The 20,027-nt window shown below is 37.3% G+C and overlaps 1 non-coding gene across 1 annotated transcript; it reads left to right on the plus strand.

The window, feature by feature from the left end:
• The first annotated feature begins 5,864 nt into the window (after positions 1-5,864).
• LOC116094632 lies at positions 5,865-6,028 on the plus strand. Its single transcript, XR_004120248.1, has one exon. It is a non-coding gene; the product is annotated as a U1 spliceosomal RNA (small nuclear RNA).
• The last annotated feature ends 13,999 nt before the right edge of the window (positions 6,029-20,027 follow it).

Genomic DNA, 20,027 nt, shown 5'->3' on the forward strand with positions numbered 1-20,027 from the left:
CCCTTCATCTGAAAAGTCTTGGAAAGATCAGGAAGTCAAGGCCCATACCTAAACATGGCAGCATTATACAGTCAACCAGTATCCAACAACAATCTAAAATGGAGAGAAACTTGAAGCAATACCACTAAAATCAGGGACCAGACAAGACTGCACACTATCTCACTACCTATTCAAAATAGTATGAAAAGTCCTAGCCAGAGCAATTAGACAACAAAAGCAGGTCAAAAAGATTCAAATTGGAAAGGAAGAAGTCAAAATATTGTAGAAATTGAGCAAAATTGAGGTACCCCATAAAAATACCAGGAAGTCCACTTATCCTTAAGACAAAAGGCTTTTAGAGGAAGTTTACAGAGCAAACACTCATCCTCAAGGAATGCATGTTTCCAGGAGACATCCCCTGGAGGGAGGATTTCTACCACCCCTCCTGCACGTCACAGGTATCTTATCCTCACCTGGAAGAGAAAGGTCAATAGGAACTAAAGAACAATAAAAAAGATAAAGTGTACCCAGCCCATGTTGTAAATTGTAACCAGCCCATGTTATAACTAGCCCATGTTGTAAGCTGTAAAACTCTGTTCTGAAATGACATAAAAACTTAGAGCTCTGTTTCCTCAGGGTTGCTCTGGTCCCGATTACAGAGTGACCCTAGTATACTAGTTTCAATTAAAAACCTCATGTTATTACAGCTGCCTCCTTCCTGATTCTTTTTGAATGGGGTACCCATGCCAAATATAACAATATCACTAATTGGAGATAATATGATAGAATACTTAAGTGACACCAAAAATTCCACCAGACAATTCCTAAACCAGATAAACAACTTCAGCAAGTTGGCTGGTTATAAAAGTAACTCAAACAAATAGGTAGCTTCCCTCTACTCAAAGGATAAACAGGCTGAGAAAGAAATTAGGGAACTGACACCCTTCACAATAGTCACAAATAATGTAAAACACTGTGACCTCCCCCAGCCTCAAGCAGGCTGAACCAGACCTTATCCTTGCCACAACTGGCTAGCCCACCTAGGGTGCAGTCTTTCACCTTAGGTGAGGTCTATTGTTCTGACAAGTCTGCAGCTTCACTAAAGGAGCCATTCCCTGCTGAGCTGGTGAGCCTGCCTTCCAGACAAAACCAAAAGATGCTAATGAGGCCACAAGATTCTGCCATAGTGGGGGATGGGTCCCCACCCTTTATAACCTCAGACTCAGAACTAAACATTGGGCCTTGATCAGAAACTTGTCTTGGTCTCATTCTTTTCTCACCATCCCCCCATTAAGCCTCATCTTTCCATTCAGGGAACCCAGTAACCAGTGGCCACAGGTGGCTACATGTGGTGCAAGAATGTGGTACCTGAACACCGAAAGGTCAAATGAGGAAACACTGTCTTGGTGGAGCTCCACAGAAAATGGTATCCTGCATGGTAAGCAACATACAGTATTGATGCTAGCTCTGGCCTTAAACTTCATCTTTTTGAAACTGTTGCTGTAGGTGAGTCAGCATCAGCCCAATGCTGATATCAGCTAGGGGATTGACAGTGTAAAATGGGATCCAAAACTTCTAAACAGGCATCTGTCCACAGTCAAGAACTGCATCAGGCAAGAGGAATAGGGCATAAAACAAACAAATAAATAAAGTAAAAAATAATAAATAAATAAATAAATAAATAAATAAAAAGGGAGATGCTAAATATACGAAAGAGAAGGAAAATGGATTTCGGAGCCCTTCTAGGGACAGTAAGAAATCAGGAGACATCCTGCTTCCTATCTGGCCCATACAGGAGACATCCTTAGTTTTGGTTCCATCAAGTTCTCTACCCTCTCTGTGTTGTCTGTCTGTGGTGCACCAATCTGTCCACATGGCAATTTGTGTCTGTTTTTGTTTCATTGTCTTAATGACTGTTGTTCTATATTTTATGTTGAAGATTAAAAATGGTTAAAACTTTATCTGCTAGCTATCCACCTCTTGATTCAGTCTCAGTTTGCACAATGGAGGCTGATTTAAGTTGCCCACACCCTTAGCTAAGAGTCAAGCATAGCAGAAGAGGCCCTGCTGAAAAATTGCTTTTAAGAAGGGGTCAGCAGTTTAATTTTTAAGGCAAATAAGCTGATAGTTGTCTTTTCCTAGAAAAATCTCTACAATTGTGATTATTGGGGTCAACAAATGACAAGTGATTTTTCTCTTGAAATTATAGCTAGAAAAGATAAAAATTCTCTGATTGGTCTACATTGATACAATTCATGTGGCCACTTCATCACTTCATTTGGTTTCTGACTAGTCTTTTTTTTTTGCTTGCATATCTATTTAATACTTATCTGCATATGTACATGAATTCATGTTGATTCTGAAATTTAAATCATACAAAATTTCTATTAATTTATTTCCCTAACTGACACACATCTCATTATAAATAATATAATCAATATTTTCTTGGTTCTATTTCATGCAAAAGCTATCATCAGAATTATGAACTTCCACCAAATGCATATTTACTAGATGCTCTGGTTTTACTTGTATTGTTGTTTGCTTGATTGATTTTTGTCAACTTGACACTAGCTAGAGTTGTCTGGGAAAAGGAGCTTCATTGAGAAAGTTCCTCCATCTTATTACTTGCAGGCAATTATATAGGGTATTTTCTTATTTTTTTTAATTAGATGTTTTCTTTATTTACATGTCATACAATATTTCCTTTCACAGGCTCCCCTCCAAAAAAAGAGGAAAAAAATAAAAAATTTAAAAAAACAAAAACAAAAACAAACCATAAACATAAACAAGCTGCACATGACCTCCAGGATGGGTAAGAGGGAGACCATTAAGATCCAGTCCTAAGACAGATGAGGCCACCAGCCACCATAATTCCCAGGTAGGACTATGGAGCTTAAGTAAATCTTATTCTCCAGTCCAGCTAATTTTTAATAAATAAAAAGGGAGGAACTGTGATCTCCCCCAGCCTCAAGCAGGCTGAACCAGACCTTATTCTTGCCACAACTGGCTAGCCCACCTAGGATGCAGTCTTTCACCTTAGGTGAGGTCTATTGTTCTGACAAGTCTGCAGCTTCACTAAAGGAGCCACTCCCTACTGAACTGCTGAGCCTCTCTTCCAGACAAAACCAAAAGATGCTAATGAGGCCACAAGATCTTGACATAGTGGGGGATGGGTCCCCTCCCTTTATAACCTCAGCCTCAGAACTAAACATTGGGCCTTGATCAGAAACTTGTCTTGGTCTCATTCTTTTCTCACCATCCCCCCATTAAGCCTCATCTTTCCATTAAGGGAACCCAGTAACCAGTGGCCACAGGCAACTACAAAATAACTTCTTGTGAATCTGACAAAGTAGGTGAAAGATCTGTATGACAAGAACTTCAAGTCTCTTAAGGAAGAAATCAAAGTACAGCTCAGAAGGTGGAAATTCCTCCCATGCTCATGGATTGGTAGGATTATTATAGTAAAACTGGCCATTTCACCAAAAACAATCCACAGATTCAATGCAGTATCCATCAAAATTACAACTCAGTTCTTCATAGAGTTAGAAAGAGCAATTTGCAAGTTTATTTTGAAAACAAAATACCCAGGATATAAAAAACTATTCTCAACAATAAAAGAACTTCTGGGGGAAACACTATCCCTGATCTGACCTGTATTACAGAACAATTGTGATAAAAACTGCATGTTATTGGTACAGTGACAGGTAGGTGGATCAATGGAAAAGAATTGAAGACCGAGAAATGAACCCACACATGTATGGTCATTTGATCTTTGTCAAAGGAGCTAAAACCATCCAGTGGAAAAAAAAGACAGCATTTTTAACAAATGGTGCTGGTTCAACTGGCAGTCAGCATGTAGAAGAATGTACATGGGTCCATACTTATCTCCTTGTACAAAGCTCAAGTCCAAGTGGATCAAGGACCTTCACATAATACCAGATATACTGAAACTAATAGAAGAAAAAATGGGGAATAGCCTCAAACAAACAGCACAGGAAAAACTTTGCTGAACATAATACCAATAGCTTATGATATAAGATCAGAGAATCGACAAATATACCCTCATAAAATTGCAAAGCTTCTATAAGGCAAAGAACAATGCATCTTTTTAAAAAATAAAACATTTTTTGGTAATCTCTTGGAGTCTTATACAACTCTGACTTCTACAATTCGTCTACCCACTTCTTCTGAGTTTCCCAAGCTTCAAGAACAGGAACCCATTGGAGAGCTCCAATTTGAGATATCTGTGTCTCTGTCTTTCTCTCTGTCTCTCTGTGTCTCTCTCTGTCTCTCTCTGTCTCTCTCTGTCTCTGTCTCTCTGTCTCTGTCTGTCTCTCTCTCTCTGTCTGTCTCTCTCTCTGTCCCAATTTGAGTGTCTACATATGCTCCAGTCATCTGCTGTAGAAATCCTTTCCTGATGACAATCAGCTAGGCCTTAAATTCTAGGAACTACAATTAGGATGTATTGTATTAGAGAAAAATAATTAAAATAAAATAAATAATAAATAAAATAAAATAAAAAGTAGAAAAAATGGAAACAAATCATTTGTGCACACATTGTTAAAATCTCAACACTAAGGAAATAAAATATATGTAAAATGATAAAAAAAATGTGCACATATAAACAGTAGCCAAGATCAATCTGGTATTCTACATTAATATCATACAAAAGAAAATTTAAAAATGAAGCATTTCTGGTCCACATATGGTGGCATATGGGAGCCTGAAGGAGAAAGAATTTATGAATTCATGGTCATTCTTGGACCTTTTCTCAAAAAGCTCAACCTAGCTTAGCCAGAGAGTGATCACTAGGCTATAGGTGGTTCCACTGAAATCTTGTTACCATACATAAAATATTCACACATTTCTTTCTCATGTGTCTACTGTCATTGAGATAGAAAAGACTCCATGTGGTGTCATTCTTACACTTACTCATAGCCTCCCTTCTGTTTTTCTAACCGATGAAAAGCTGGCATCTGATATATAAAGATTAATTTAACTTAATCGGAAAAATTTAAAAACACAATGCTTAGTTGTCTCTTTTTATTTTAAAACTGCAGATGGGAGTGCTTGGCCTCAGAAGAAGCAAAAGAGTCTTCAGGGACTGGGAAAATGTTCACAAGTGAATATCATACCAAGCTGAATCCTCAAAGCTAGAGCCAAAGACAAGGATTTCATGGTTGTGCAGCTAGCATGTGATTCCAACAAGCAGCACCCCAGGAGAAATTCTGCTATTTCTCAATGGGTAGTAAGTTACATTACTCTTATCCAGATACACAGATATATGTACACACACACACACACACACTATATATATATATATATATATATATATATTACACACACACACACACACACAAATTGAACCCAGACACATGCCCAGAGTCAAATAGTCACTAAGGAGCAACATGTAAAGGGAGTGAAATTGTTTTAATAAGTTTTATAATCCCCACAACCATATGAATACATATGTTGCTTTAAGAGATATTGTTTATTATTACATTTTTGTTACATTTTTCATTAGGCCATGATTTATACAATGAAAAATCTGAACTTTCAGAGTAACACTGTATAGATCATATAGGAAAGATAGAAGGAATATCAGATGCAGTAGATTCTCTGCAAATGGCTATTGGACAACTGCATAAAATTGAGAGCTTACCAAACAGCTCACTTACTGAACACACAGCACACTCAAAACTGTTTTGGGTAGGATCTTGAAAAGCTATCATAAGTTATAGGGATGCCAATTCCCTTGTGAGACGTCACTCAAAGTTAAAGTCTATCCATATGTGCTTCTAAGACATAGCCCCATGACTTTTCAGTCTTTGTCTAATTGTCTAAGTCATAGAATTATATAATGATTAGTTAAATTGTTTTTCGCTATACTTTCATGGCAGGGGAGATGCCATAATCATAAAGGTGATTTTCCCAGGGCAAGGCTTATCTATTGCACTCTTGATGTGCTAACCCCTACGATTTCCCCAAATGTGGGAAACTCAACTGCATACTTTGTGGTAGTAGAGAACTGTGTTCATGCTCTCCCCTGGGGAAAAAAAGATTGTTTTTCACCTTTAAGTTATATTTCCACACATCTGAGAATTCCCAAATTATTTTACATATATATTGATTCTTAAAATACTATCTATTATATTTATTAATATTTTTCTTTTTTTTTAGTTTTTTTTTCAAGACAGGGTTTCTCTGTATAGTCCCAGCTGTCCTGGAACTCACTCTGTAGACCAGGCTGACCTCAAATTCAGAAATCCGCTTGCCTCTGCCTCCCAAGTGCTGGGATTGAAGGTGTGAGTCACCATCGCCCAGCTTCTTTGTATTTTTAAATAAATTATTTCATATATTTACATCCAGTTGTTATCCCCCTCTATTTCCCAACTCAAAGTTTTTCATCCCATTCCTCCTTCCACCTGCCTCCAAGATGGTACTCCCACCCCCACCAGCCTTCTCCCTTCACTGGGACTTCAACTTTCTTGAGGATTAAGCACATCTTTTCCCACTGAGACCAGACCAGGCAAACCTCTGCTACATATGTACCAGGGGCCTCAAACCAGCACATGTATGCTGCTGGTTGCGAGCTCAGTCTCTGGGAGCTCCCTGGGGTATGGTTTGAGACTGCTGGTTTTCCTATGGGGTCACTCTCCCTTTCAGCTTCATAACTCCTTCCCCAAATTCAATCCTAGGGGTCCCCAACGTCAGTCCAATGGTTGGGTGTAAGTATCTGTTTCTGCCTCAGCCAGCTGAGTGTAGGGTCTCTCTGAGGACACCAGTGGAGGCTACTCTCTGTAGCACAACATAGCATCAGTAGTAGTGTCATGCCTTGGTGCCTGCCCCAGAAGATGGATCGCAAGTGGGACCAGTCATCAGACTAAGTTTCCTTCAGTCTCTTCTCCATTTTTTCCCTGCAGTTCTTCTAGATAGGTAGAAATCTGGCTTAGAAATTTTGACTGTGGGTTACTAACTCAGTTCCTTTACTTGATGCCTTATCTACCTACTGGAGGTGGACTCTTTGAGTTCCCTGTCATCAATGTTGGGTATTTTGGCTAAAGTTACCTACAATGAGTCCTGAGACTCTCTCACCTTCTGGGTCTCTGGTACTTTCTAGAGGTTCCCCCTACCTCCCACTCTGGAGGTTGCTCATTTCCATACCTTCTCTTGGATATCTAGGTTTATCATCTGTCCCCTCCCCCATATCTGATCCTGTTCCCCTTTTCCCTCCCACTCCCCTCTCCCAAACAGATCACTCCCTCCCTACATCTCCCTCTCATGATTATTTGCTCCCCTCTTCTAAGTGGGACTGAAGCCTCATCACGTGGGCATTTCTGCCTATTCCACTTTGTAAGGTCTGTAGGTTATATCCAAGGTATTCTTTTCTTTTTGGTTAATATCCACTTATCACATGAGTAAATACCATGCATGTTCTTTTAGATCTGAGTTACCTCACTCAGGATATTTTCTAGTTCGATCCATTTGCCTGAAAAATTCATGATGTCCAAGTTTTTAATAGCCGAATAATATTCCATTGTGTAAATAAACCACATTTTCTGTATCCATTCTTCAGTTGGGGGACATCTGGGTTGTGTCCAGCTTCTGGATATTACAAATAAGGCTGCTATGAACATGGTAGAGCATGTTTCCATGTGGTATGGTGGGGTGTCTTTGGCTATATGCCCAAGAATCTTTAGGTAGAATTATTTCCAATTTTCTGAAGAACCATCAGATTGATTTCCAGAATGGTTGTACCAGTTTGTAAGCCCACCAGCAATGGAGAAGTGTTCCTCTTTCTCCATATCCTCAACAGCTTCTGCTGTCACTTGAGTTTTTTATCTTAGCCATTCTGATTTGTGTGAAGTAGAATCTCTGGGTCATTTTGATTTGCCTTTCTCTGATTACTAAGGACTTTGAACATTCTTTAAGTGTTTTTCAGACATTTGAGATTCTTTCATTGTCAATTTTCTATTTAGCTCTATACCCCACTATGTAATTGGGTTATTTGGAGTTTTGGGAGGTTAATTTCTTGAGTCCTTTATATATTTTGGATACTAGCCCTTGGTCAGATATAGAGTTAGTGAAGTTTTTTTCTTAATCTGTAGGATGCCAAATTGTCCTATTGACTGTGTCTTTTGCCTTACAAAAACCTGTGAGTTTCATGACATCCTATATATCAATTGTTGATCTTATAGCCTGAGCCATTGGTGTTCTGTTCAGGAAATTTACCCTGTGCCAATGAGTTCTGGGCTCTTTCCCACTTTTTCTTCTAGTAGAATCAGTGTATCTGTTTTTATGTTGAGGTCCTAGATCCCCTTTGGACTTGAGCTTTGTGCAAGGTGATAAATATGGATCTATTTTCACTCTCCTACATACAGACTGTCAGTTACACAAGTACAATTTATTGAAGATGCTTTCTTTTTCTACTGTATGTTTTTTGATTCTTTGTCAAAAAATCAAGTATCTATACATTTGTGGTTTTATTTCAGGTTCTTCTATTCTATTCTATCAACCTGTCTTTCTCTGTTCCAATATTATACAGTTTTTAATCATTATTTCTTTGAAGTATAGCTTGAGGTCAGGGATGGTAATTCCCCTGAAAGTTCTTTTATTGTTCAAAATTGGTTTTGCTATCCTCTTTTTTTGTTTGTTTGTTTGGTTGGTTTGTTTTGTTTTTGCACATGAAGTTGAGAATTGTTCTTTGCATGTCAGTGAAAAATTTTGCTGGAATTTTGATGGGGAGTACACTGAATCTGTAGATTGCTTTTGGTAACATAAGCATTTTCTCCATGTTAATCCTACCAATCCATGAGCATAGGAAATCTTTCCATCTTCTGAAGTCTTCTTCAATTTCTTTTTTCAGGGTTTTGAAGTTCTTGTCATACAGATCTTTCCCTTGTTTTGTAAGGTTTACACCATAATGTTTTATACTATATGTAGCTATTTTCAAGGGTATTGTTTTCCAAACTTCTTTCTAAACATGTTTATTGTTTATATAAAGGAAAGCTTCTCATTTTTTGAGTTAATTTCATACCCTGCATCCTGCTATTTCACTGAAGTTGTTTTTCAGCTGTTATAGATACTCCTCAGGTAGAATTTTAAAGGTCACTTATGTATACTACTATATCATCTACAAATAAGTGATACTTTTTCCTTCTTCCTTTCCAATTTGTATCCCCTTGACATCCTTCTATTGTCTAACTGCTCTAGCTAGAACTTCAAGTACTATATTGAATAGATAGGGAGAAATTGGTCAACTTTGTCTTTCCCTGAAGTTTAGTAGGATTACTTCTAGTTTTTCTCCATTAAATTTGATGCTGGCTGTTGGTTTTCTATATGATGCTTTTAATATGTTTTCTTATGTGCCATGAATTTCTGATCTCTTCAGGCCATTTAATAGGAAGAGGTGTTTTATTTTGTCAAAGCCATTTTCAGTATCTAATGAGATGATCATATTTTCCCCATGAGTTTGTTTATATAGTGGATGACATTGATGGATTTTGGTATATTAAACCATATCTGCATCCCTGGTATGTAGCCTACTTGATCATAGCAATGATGGTTCTGATGTGTTCTTGGATTCAGTTTGCCAGAATTTTACTGAGTATTTTTGCATTGATATTCATATGAAAGATTGGTCTGAAGTTCTCTTTCATTATTGGGTCTTTGTGTGTATTTGGAGTACCTATATATTCTTAGAATGAATTAGGTAGTGTTTCTTCTGTTTCTATTTTGTGGAATAGTTTGAGAAGTGTTGGTTTTAGCCCTTCTTTAAAGATCTGGTAAAATTCTCCACTAAAACTGTCTGGCACTAGGACTTTTTTTTTTTTTTTGGTTGTGAGGGTTTTGATGACTATTTCTATTTCCTTAGGTGTTGTGGGTCTGTTATACCTGCCCATGCTTTAACTCTGTTATCTGTCTAGAAAATAATCTATTTCATCTAGATTTTCCAGTTTTTAGAATATTGGCTTTTGTAGTATGCTATGATGACATTTTTAATTTCCTCAGATTCTGTTGTTATGTCTCTCTTTTCATTTCAGCTCTTTAGTTAGGTTGGCTAAGGGTTTATTTACCTTCTTGATTTTTACAAAGAACCAGCTCTTGATTTTGTTGATTCTTTGTATAGTACTTTGTTTCAAACTGGTTGATTTCAGCCCTAGGTTTGACTATTTCCTGCCATCTATTCCTCTTCAGTATGTTTGCTTTTTTCTGTACTTGAGCTTTCAGGCGTGCTGTTAAGTTGCTTGTATGGGATCTCCCCAATTTCTTTATGAAGGCACTGGCTGCTTTTAATTTTCCTCTTAACACTGCTTTCATCATGTCAGATAAGTTTGGGTATAATGTGTCTTCATTTTTATTGAATTATATATTCACTGATTTGTTTCTTTGTTTTACCACTGACCAAACTTTCACTGAGCAGAGAGTTGTTCAGTTTCCATGAGTATATGTGGTCTCTGTTGTTTCTGTTGTTATTGAAGTCTAGCCTTAGTCTGTTGTGATCTGCTAGAACGAATGGGATTATTCCAGTCTTCTTGGATCTGTTGAGTCCTGTTTTAGGTCTAATTATATAGTTAGTTTTGGGGAAGATTCCATGAGATGCTGAGAAGGTATGTTCTTTTGTTGTGGAGTGAAATGTTCTGACGATATCTATTAAATCCATTTGGTTCATAACTTCTGTTAGTTTCTGTCTATTGGTAAGAATTGGGTGGTGATGTCTCTCATTATAATTGTGTGATGTTCAATGTGTATTTTGTGCTTTAGTAAAGTTTCTTTTATGATTGTGGGTAAACTTGTATTTGGGGCATGGATGTTCAGAATTGAGAATTCCTCTTGGTGTATTTTTTCCTTTGATGAATATGAAATGTCCTTCCTCATCTTGTTTGAAAACTTTTGGTTGAAAGTCTATTTTATAGCATATTAGAATGGCAACATTAGCTTGTTTCTTGGGTTCATTTGCTAAGAAAACTTTTTTCCAGTATCCAGTCTTCTAAGGTAGTGTCACTGATGTGTGTTTTTTGTATGTGCAAAATGGTGGGTCCTGTTTATGTATCCAATCTGTTAGCCTGTGTCTTTTTATTGGGGTACTGAGTTCATTAATGTTGAGAGGTACAAAAGATAGATGATTGTTAATTCCTGTTATTTTTGTTGCTGGAGATGATATTATATGTGTATGATTCTCTTCTTTTGGGTTTCTTACTTTTTTTGAGGTGTAGTTACCCTCATTGTGTTAAAGATTTTGTTCCAGTATCCTCTGTAGGGCTGAATTAGTAGAAGAATGTTGGTTAAATTTGGTTTGTCATGGAATACCTTGGTTTCCCCATCTATGATAATTGAAAGTTTCACTGGAAATAATATACTGGGCTGCCATTTGTGTTCTCTTGAAGTCTAGATGAAATCTGTCCAGGATCTTCTGGCTTTTAGACACTTTGTTGAATAGTCCAAAATAATTTTGACAAGTATGCATTTATATGTTCCTTGGCCCTTTTCCCTTATACCTTCTAATATTTTTTTTTGTTCTTTGCATTTAGTGTTTTGATGATTATGTGATGAGAGGTTTGGTGTTCTGTAGGATGTGTATACATGCATGGCCATCTCTTTCTTTAGGATAGGGTGTTTTCTTCTGTGATTTTCTTGAAGATGTTTTCTGGCCCTTTGAGGTGGAATTCTTCACCCTCTTCTATTCTTATTATGCTTAAGTTTGATATTTTCATTGTCCTGAATTTCCTTGACATTTTAGGTTAGGTGCTTTTTACACTGTCTTCTCTTTGACCTATGTGTCAATATAGTCCATGCTATCTTCTACACTGGAGATTCTCTCTTCTACTGATCTCTTTCCTTGGTCTTTGATCTCCAGGGTTGCCTCCCTTTGTGTTTTCTTTATTCTATTTCCAATTTTAGTCCTTGGACTATTTTGTTCAATTCCTTCACCTGGTTGATTGTCTTTTCCTGTATTTCTTTAAGGGACTTAATTTGTTTCTTCTTTAAGACCTTATATCTGTTTGCCTGTGTTTTCAGTATTTCTTTAAGGGAGTTCTTTGTATCCTACTTTAAGTCCTCTGTTATCTTCATGAGATGAGATTTTAAGTCATTATCTTGCTTTTCATGCATGTTAGGATATCCACAGCTTGCTATGGTGGGAGAACTGGATTCTGATGGTGCCAAATTACATTGGGTAATATCAATTATGATCTTGTGCTTACCTATGATTGTCTACTTCTCTCTGGTGTTAACTGGCCTATGTGTCTCTGAGTTGAACAGGCCTCCTTGGAGGCAGGTGATGTTCTCTCTGATTAGGGTGAGCCTCCTGTGTCTCTGTTACAGCAGGCCTCCTGTGTCCCCGGTTACTGAAGACCTCCTGTGCCCCTGGTTACTGTGGACCTCCTGGGAGGCTGTAGCATTTGGGCTGGTATTGAGCAACTGCTCTGGCCCTGGTAGGTAATTGGGACTGAAGGAAGTTAGAGCTCAGGAGAGTTGGGAATGTTGGTCACTTATTAACTGTGCTGTGTTGACGTAACAGCTGGCATATTTGGGAAATTTTCTCACCTGTGTCTTTCATTATTCCAGACTTCCTGAGAGGCTCAGAGGCTATAGCATTTGGGCATGTATTGCCAGGTTGCTGATCCAGCTGGAGTGGGAAGTGACCTGGAAGCTATAATTATTTATTCTTTGTTAATTCCTATATTTTATTTTGACCATATTCAACACCTACTAAAAAGTTGGGAGAATTTCTTCTCACATGCCTATACCCTCCCAACTAGACCCATATTTTGTCCAGCTCCCACTGAATCTAACCTGAATGGCTCATGAGTATGGTACCCTCATTGGAGTATAAGGTATAGCAAGTCTACTTCTAGATGTATATTCAAAACAACTGAAAGTAAATGCTGGAGAGGTATTTGTAGCTGGTATCCAGAGTGCCATTGAGAACAAGAGGTAAAATATGGAAGTAAGGGATATGCAACAGTGGATAAAATGATAAGCATACTGTAATATACAAGCAATGAAATGTTAGATTAAATGGAATATGCTGACAAATAATAAACAATAAAAGATCTCTAGAGACATTATCTTAGGTAACAATACTGAGTCACAAAATGACAAATGTTGTATGTGTCTGCCAATATGTTTTGTAATTAGATATTTTCTTTATTTATATTTCAAATGATATTTCTTTTCCATGTTTCCCCTCTGGGAAAAAAAAAACTCTGTTCACCAGGGTTCACCTGGAAAAATAAACCCTCACCCTGCTCACCAACCCACACTCTTCTGCTTCCTGGCCCTGGCATTCCCCTACACTAGAGCATAGAACCATCACAGGACCAAGGGCCTCTCTTCCCATTGATGACTGACTAAGCCATCCATCCTCTGCTATACATAGGCTGTTAGAGCCATGAGTCCCACCACGTGTACTTTTTGGTTGGTGGTTTAGTCCCTGGAAACTCTGAGGGTACTAGTTAGTACATATTGTTGCTCATCCTAAGGGGTTGCAAACCCTTTAGCTCCTTGGGTTCTTTCTCTAGCTCCTTCATTGAAGACCCTGTGCTCAGGCCAATGGATGGCTGTACTAGTCAGGCACTGTCAGAACCTCTCAGGAGACAGCTATATCCAGCTCCTGTTAGCCCTACCAATATGTTTTTAAAGTAATCAAAATCAGAGATAATATAGAATAGGGCTGCTCATGATTGATATATGAAAGTTTGGAGATTGACTAGATTTTAGTAAGAACTTTAGTTCTAGAATAGGAAAATAATTGTGGGATTGTTTGGTGGTACTCTTTTAACATCGGTTGAATTTTGAATATGTCTGATAGAAATAGATTTATCCAAAGAAGGTCAGTATGTTAAAGTTTATGAACTTTTAATTTCAACAAAATATGCAAAAAAATCCCATGTTATTTGGTAGTAAATACCAACTGACCAATATACTAGAGCTTTAGTAATCAACAGAATATTTCATGTTTAAATGTACTTTGATCTATTTTGTCTAACTTTACTGTGTCATCATTTCAATAAAATTGTGATGATTATCAATTAATTCAATTCTCTCTAGTTGCAAGTTGTTTTAAAGTTTTTAAAAATTATTTTATTTATTTACATTCTAAATATTGACCCCTTCCTGGTCCTCCCTTCACAAGTTCTTCAGCCCATGCCCCCTGCACTTTCCTTCTGAGAGGGTGCTCCCCCACTCACCCACCCACTCCAACCTCACCCAATTAGCATCAAATTTCTATAGGATTAAACATATCCTTTTCCATTGAGACCAGACAAGGCAATCCTCTTCTACATCTCTAGTAGGGGCCATGGAACAGTCTATGTATGCTCTTCGGTTGATGATTTAGTCTCTGGGAGCTGAATATTAATGATATTCAGTCATATATATATGATTCAGATCAATATGCTGAATTCTTTCATCTCTACACACTGAATCTACATGTATAATAATAGACTGCATCCATCTCTCAGTATAGAAAAAGTTTATTCCATTTTAAATTTATATGAATTATGACATGAGGTTGATAACCCATACAGTGAAATGTCTAGGCGGCCCTTCACTATAGACCCATGACAAATTATAAAATTTTAGTCTATTTGGAGTTTAATTATAACAATTCCTCTATGGCAGACTAGGCATAGCTCTTATAAGAGAACAATTTGTGTGTGCTAGAAGACGTTCTATTATATGCATTTTAAATATTAGACCTTGAAATATATATATATATATATATATGTATATATATATATATATATATACATATGTAGAGATAGATAGATAGATAGATAGATAGATAGATAGATAATTGGATGACTCCAGTGTTTGTCACAGGACTAAGATCAAGCCTCACTAAGAAACTTCTTTCTGATAGAAGTGTGGCACAGTAACATATTCACACCACTGTGCTGCTCTTGAACTCTATAGGCATTTCCTGTGTATTTACTAAATATGCTATAATCACATATATATATGTATTAATATTCTGCTTCCAACTTGATGTGCTTCTAATGCAAAAACTTTGCTTTATTCTCACATTAAATTAAACCTAATATCTGAAAGAGATTCTGTGTTTCTCATTAACAACAACCAAAATAAAAAATCACACAAAATATTTTAGAGTTGATTACACATTGGTCAAATACACTTAAACAAGAGGCCTGTCCAGAAATGGTTAACATGCTAAAGGTTGCTTTATTAGAGAGAATGTAGTTTTTCTTTTCAAGCAAGTTAAATGACAGCTCAGTTGTGAACCTTACCCTAGTAGATAAGTTTTCATTAATTCATTCACTCCTTCTTTAAAAACATAGCAACAAAAAAAAAATTTAGCAATATAGACCAAACTACCATAAGGAAGTTGAAGAAAAAAAAAAACAACCAAAGAAAAATAGCACAAGAGAAGGCATAAGAATAAGAGTATTGCTTATTTGCTTCTTCAGGTATCCTAGAAATAAACTATACTGGAAGCCATAATATCTTCTCAGAGGACCTGGTATGGGCCCACACAGGCCCTATGGGTGCTACTTCTGTCTCTGTGCTTTCATCTCACTTTGAAGTAGTTTCTGTTACTATTTTCATTTAAATTTGATGTATAACTTAGTGACTGGACTCAGATTATCTTGAAATTTACTCATGTGTTTCAACTATAGATGAACTTATTTTAATTGGATATTTCATTTATTTACATTTTAAATGTTATCCCCTTTCCAATTACCCTCTGCAAACCTCCTATGCCACCCCTCTCTTACCCCTCTTCTATGAGGGTACTCCCATGCCAAACTACCCACTCCCACCTCACCAGCCTAGCAATCCTCTACACTAGGGCATCAAGCATTAACAAGAACAAGGGTCTGCCTCCCACTGATGCCAGATAAGGTCCATCAGCTCATTCAGTCCTTCCCCTAACTCCTCCATTGGAGTTCCTCTGCTCAGTCTAATGGTTGGTTGTGAGTATCCTCATCTGTATTGGTCAGAATCTGTCAGAACCTCTCAGGAGACAGCTGTATCAGGCTCCTGTCAGAAAGCACTTCTTGGCATCCACAATAGTGTCTGAGTTTGATGTCTGCATGTGGGATGGATTCCCTGGTAGGGTAGTCTATGGATGACCTTTCCTTCAGTTCCTACTCCACCCTTTGTCACTGTATTTCCTTAATACAATAGTAATTCTGGGTTAAAATTTTGGAGATGAGTTGGTGGCCACATCCCTCAACTGGGGGGGGGCAATTCTAAACTCTGGATATGATGTAGCCAGGTTCTCCCTCCCATTTGTGGGGTATTTCAGCTAATGTCACCCCCATGGGGTCCTGGGAGGCTCTGGCTTTTCTGGAAACTGGTACTCTCTGGTTACTGCCCTCAGCTCCCCATCCCCCACTGCTAAAGCTCTGTTCAATTTAATGATTCTAGGTACATCTTTTCTATCTCCTCCCATATTTGATTATTCTCCTCTGTTTCACCTTCCCTTCTTCTCTTTCTCTGATGTCCCTCCCACACTCTACTTCCCATGACTATTTTGTGCCCCATTATAAGTATGACTGAATAATTGACTCTGGCCTTCCTTGCTCTTGAACTTCATGTGATTCTTGAGTTGTATCATAGGTATTTCACTCTGCCTAATATGCACGTATTAGTGAGTATATACACTGTGTGTTCTTTTGTGACTGAGTTTCCTCACTCAGATGATAATTTCAAGTTCCATCTATTTGCCTAAGAATTTCATGATTCATTGTTTTTAATAGCTGAGTAGTATTCCATTGTGTAAATGTCCATATTTTCTGTATCCATTCCTCTCTTGAGGGGCATCTGAGTTGTTTCCAGGTTTTGGCTATTATAAATGTGGCTGCTATGAACATAGGGGAGCATGTGACCTTATTACATTTTGGACCATCTTTTGGGTGTATTCCCAGGAGTGGTGTAGCTGGGTCATCAGGTAGTAGTATGTCTATTTTTCTAAGAAACTGCCAGGCTGATTTTTGGAGTACTTGTACCAGCTTGAAATCCCACCAGCAATGGAGGACAATTCCTGTTTCTTCACATCCTCACCAGCATCTGCTGTCACCTGAGTTTTTGATCTTAGCTACTCTGACTGGTGTGAGGTAGAATCTCAGGGTTCTTTTGATTTATATTTACCTGATGAAAAAGGATTTTGAATATTTCTTTAGGTGATTCTTGTCCATTTGAATTTCTTCAGTTGAGAATTCTCTGGTTAGCTGGGAACCTCATTTTAATAGGGTTATTTGGTTCTCTGGAGTCTAATTTCTTCTATTCCTTGTATGCATTGGACATAAGCCCTCTATCAGATGTAGGATTGGTAAAGTTCTTTTTTTTACAATCTGTTGGTTGACATTTTGTCCTATTGACAGTGTCCTTTGCCTTATAAAAGTTTTGGAATTTTATGAGGTCCCATTTGTCAATTCTTGATCTTAGAGCATAAGCCATTGGTATTCTGTTCAGGAAATTTTCTCCTGTGTCAATGTGTTCAAGGCTCTTTCCCACTTTTTCTTCTATTAGATTCACTGTGTCTGGTTTTGTGTAGAGGTCCTTGATCAAGTTGGTCTTGAGCTTTGTACAGACAGAAAAGAATGGATTCATTTACATTCTTCTACATACTGACAGACAGTTCAACTAGCCCAATTTTTTGAAAATACTATTTTTCCCCCACTAGATGGTTTTAGCTTCTTTTCAAAGATCAAGCAACCATAGGTGTGTGGTTTCATTTCTGTGTCTTCAGTTCTATCCCATTTACCATCCTGTCTGTCTCTCTGTACCAATACCATGCAGTTTTTTTTCACTATTGTTCTGTAATACAGCTTGAGGTCAAGGATGTTGATTCCCCCAGAAGTTCTTTTATTGTTGAGAATAGTTTTCACTATCCTGGATTTTCTGTTACTCTAAATAAATTTTAAAATTGCTCTTTTTAATTCTATGAAGAATTGAGTTGGGATTTTGATGGGGATTGCATTGAATCTGTAGATTGCTTTTGGCAAGATGGCCATTTTAACTATATTAATCTTGCCAATCCAAGTGCATGGGAGATTTTTCCATCTTCTGGTGTCTTATTCAATTTCTTTCTTTAGAGCCTTGTAGTTCTTTTCATACAGGCCTTTCACTGGCTTGGTTAAAGTCACATCAAGATATCTTAATATCTCTCAATATCAACAGACTCAATTCTCCTATAAAAAGACATAAGCTAACTGACTGGATTCACAAAATAGATCCAGCATTTCGTTGCATACAAGAAACATCTCAATAATAAAGATAGTCACTACTTCAGAGTAAAAAGCTGGAAAATATCTTCTAAGCAAATGGTCTCAAGAAACAAGCTGAAGTTCCCGTCCTAATGTCCAATGAAATAGACTTTCAACTAAAAGTTATCAAGAAAGATGAGGAAGCATACTTTATATTCATCAAAGGAAAACTCCACCATGAAAATGTCTCAATTTTGAACATATATGCTCCAAACACAAGGGCACCCACATTCATAAAGCAAACTTTGCTAAAGTTGAAAGCACACATTACACCTCACACAATAAATGTGGGAGCATTCAACACCAAACTCTCATCAACTGATAGATTATTGAAACACAAAATAAACAAAGACACATTGAAAATAACATGTTATGGACCAAATGTATTTAACATATATCTGTAGGACATTTCATCCTCAAACAAAAGAATATACCTTCTTCTCATCACCTCATGGTATCTTCTCCTAAACTGATCATATAAGCAGACAGAAAATAAGCCTCATCTGATACAAGAAGATTGAAAGAATCCCATGCGTCCTATCAGATCACCACAGACCAAGGCTGGTCTTCAATAACAACAAAAACAACAGAATACCCACATACACATAGAAACTGAACAACTCTCTACTCAATGATAACTTGGTCAAGGAATAAATAAATAAAGAAATTAAGACTTCCTGGAATTCAATGACAAGAAAGACATAGCATACCCAAACTTATGGCACACAATGAAAGCTGTGCTAAGAGGAAAATTCATAACACTAAGTGCCCTGGTAAAGAAATTGGAGAGATCCTACACTAGTAACTTAACAGTACACTTGAGAGCACTAGAATAAAAAGAAGAAAACACAGTCAAAACGAGTAGATGATAGGAAATAGTAAAAACCAGAGCTGAAATCAACCAAATAGAAACAACAAGAAATAAAGAAAGAATTAACAAACCCAAAAGCTGTTTGCTTTTTTTTCAAAATAGACATGATAGAAAACCCCTAGCCAAACTAACTAAAGGGCCTAGTAACAGTATACGAATCAACAAAATTAGAAATCAAAAGGGAGACATAACAACAGAAACTTGGGAATTAAAAAATCATCAGCTCCTACTACAAAAGCCTACAGTCAAAAAAAACTGGGAAATCTACCTGAAATAGATGATTTTCTAAACAGATACTATGTACCAAAGTTAAATCAAGAGCAGGTAAACTATCTAAGCAGACCCATATCCCCTAAGGAAATGGAAGAAGTCATTTAAAAACTCCCAAACAAAACCAGCCCAGGATCAGTTTGTTTTAGTACAGAATTCAATACCAGTACTCCTCAAACTATTCCATTAAATGGAGACAGAAGGAATACTACCTAATTAATTCCATGAAGCCACAATTACTTTGATACCTAAACCACATAAGGACCCAACAAAGAAGAGAACTTCAGAACAATTTCACTTATGAGTATCAATGCAAAAATTCTCAATAAAATTCTCACAAACAGGATCCAAGAACACATCAAAACCATCATCTACCACAATCAGGTAGGTTTCATCCTAGGGATACCAGTTTGGTTCAATGTACAAAAATCCATGAACATAACCCACTATATAAACAAATTCTAAGAAAAAATACATGTTCATCTCATTAGATGCTGAAAAAGCATTTGACAAAATGCAACACCCCTTCATGTTAAAAGTATGAGAGAGATCAGAAATTCAAGGTCCATACCTAAGCATAATAAAAGCAGTTTATAGCCAACCAATGAAAGACCCCCGGAACTGGGGAGATCCTTACTCAAGTCTCGGGATGATGCGACCACCCAATGACT

Source organism: Mastomys coucha, unplaced genomic scaffold (genome assembly GCF_008632895.1).
Source record: "Mastomys coucha isolate ucsf_1 unplaced genomic scaffold, UCSF_Mcou_1 pScaffold16, whole genome shotgun sequence".
In the NCBI taxonomy this organism is placed as follows: domain Eukaryota; kingdom Metazoa; phylum Chordata; class Mammalia; order Rodentia; family Muridae; genus Mastomys; species Mastomys coucha.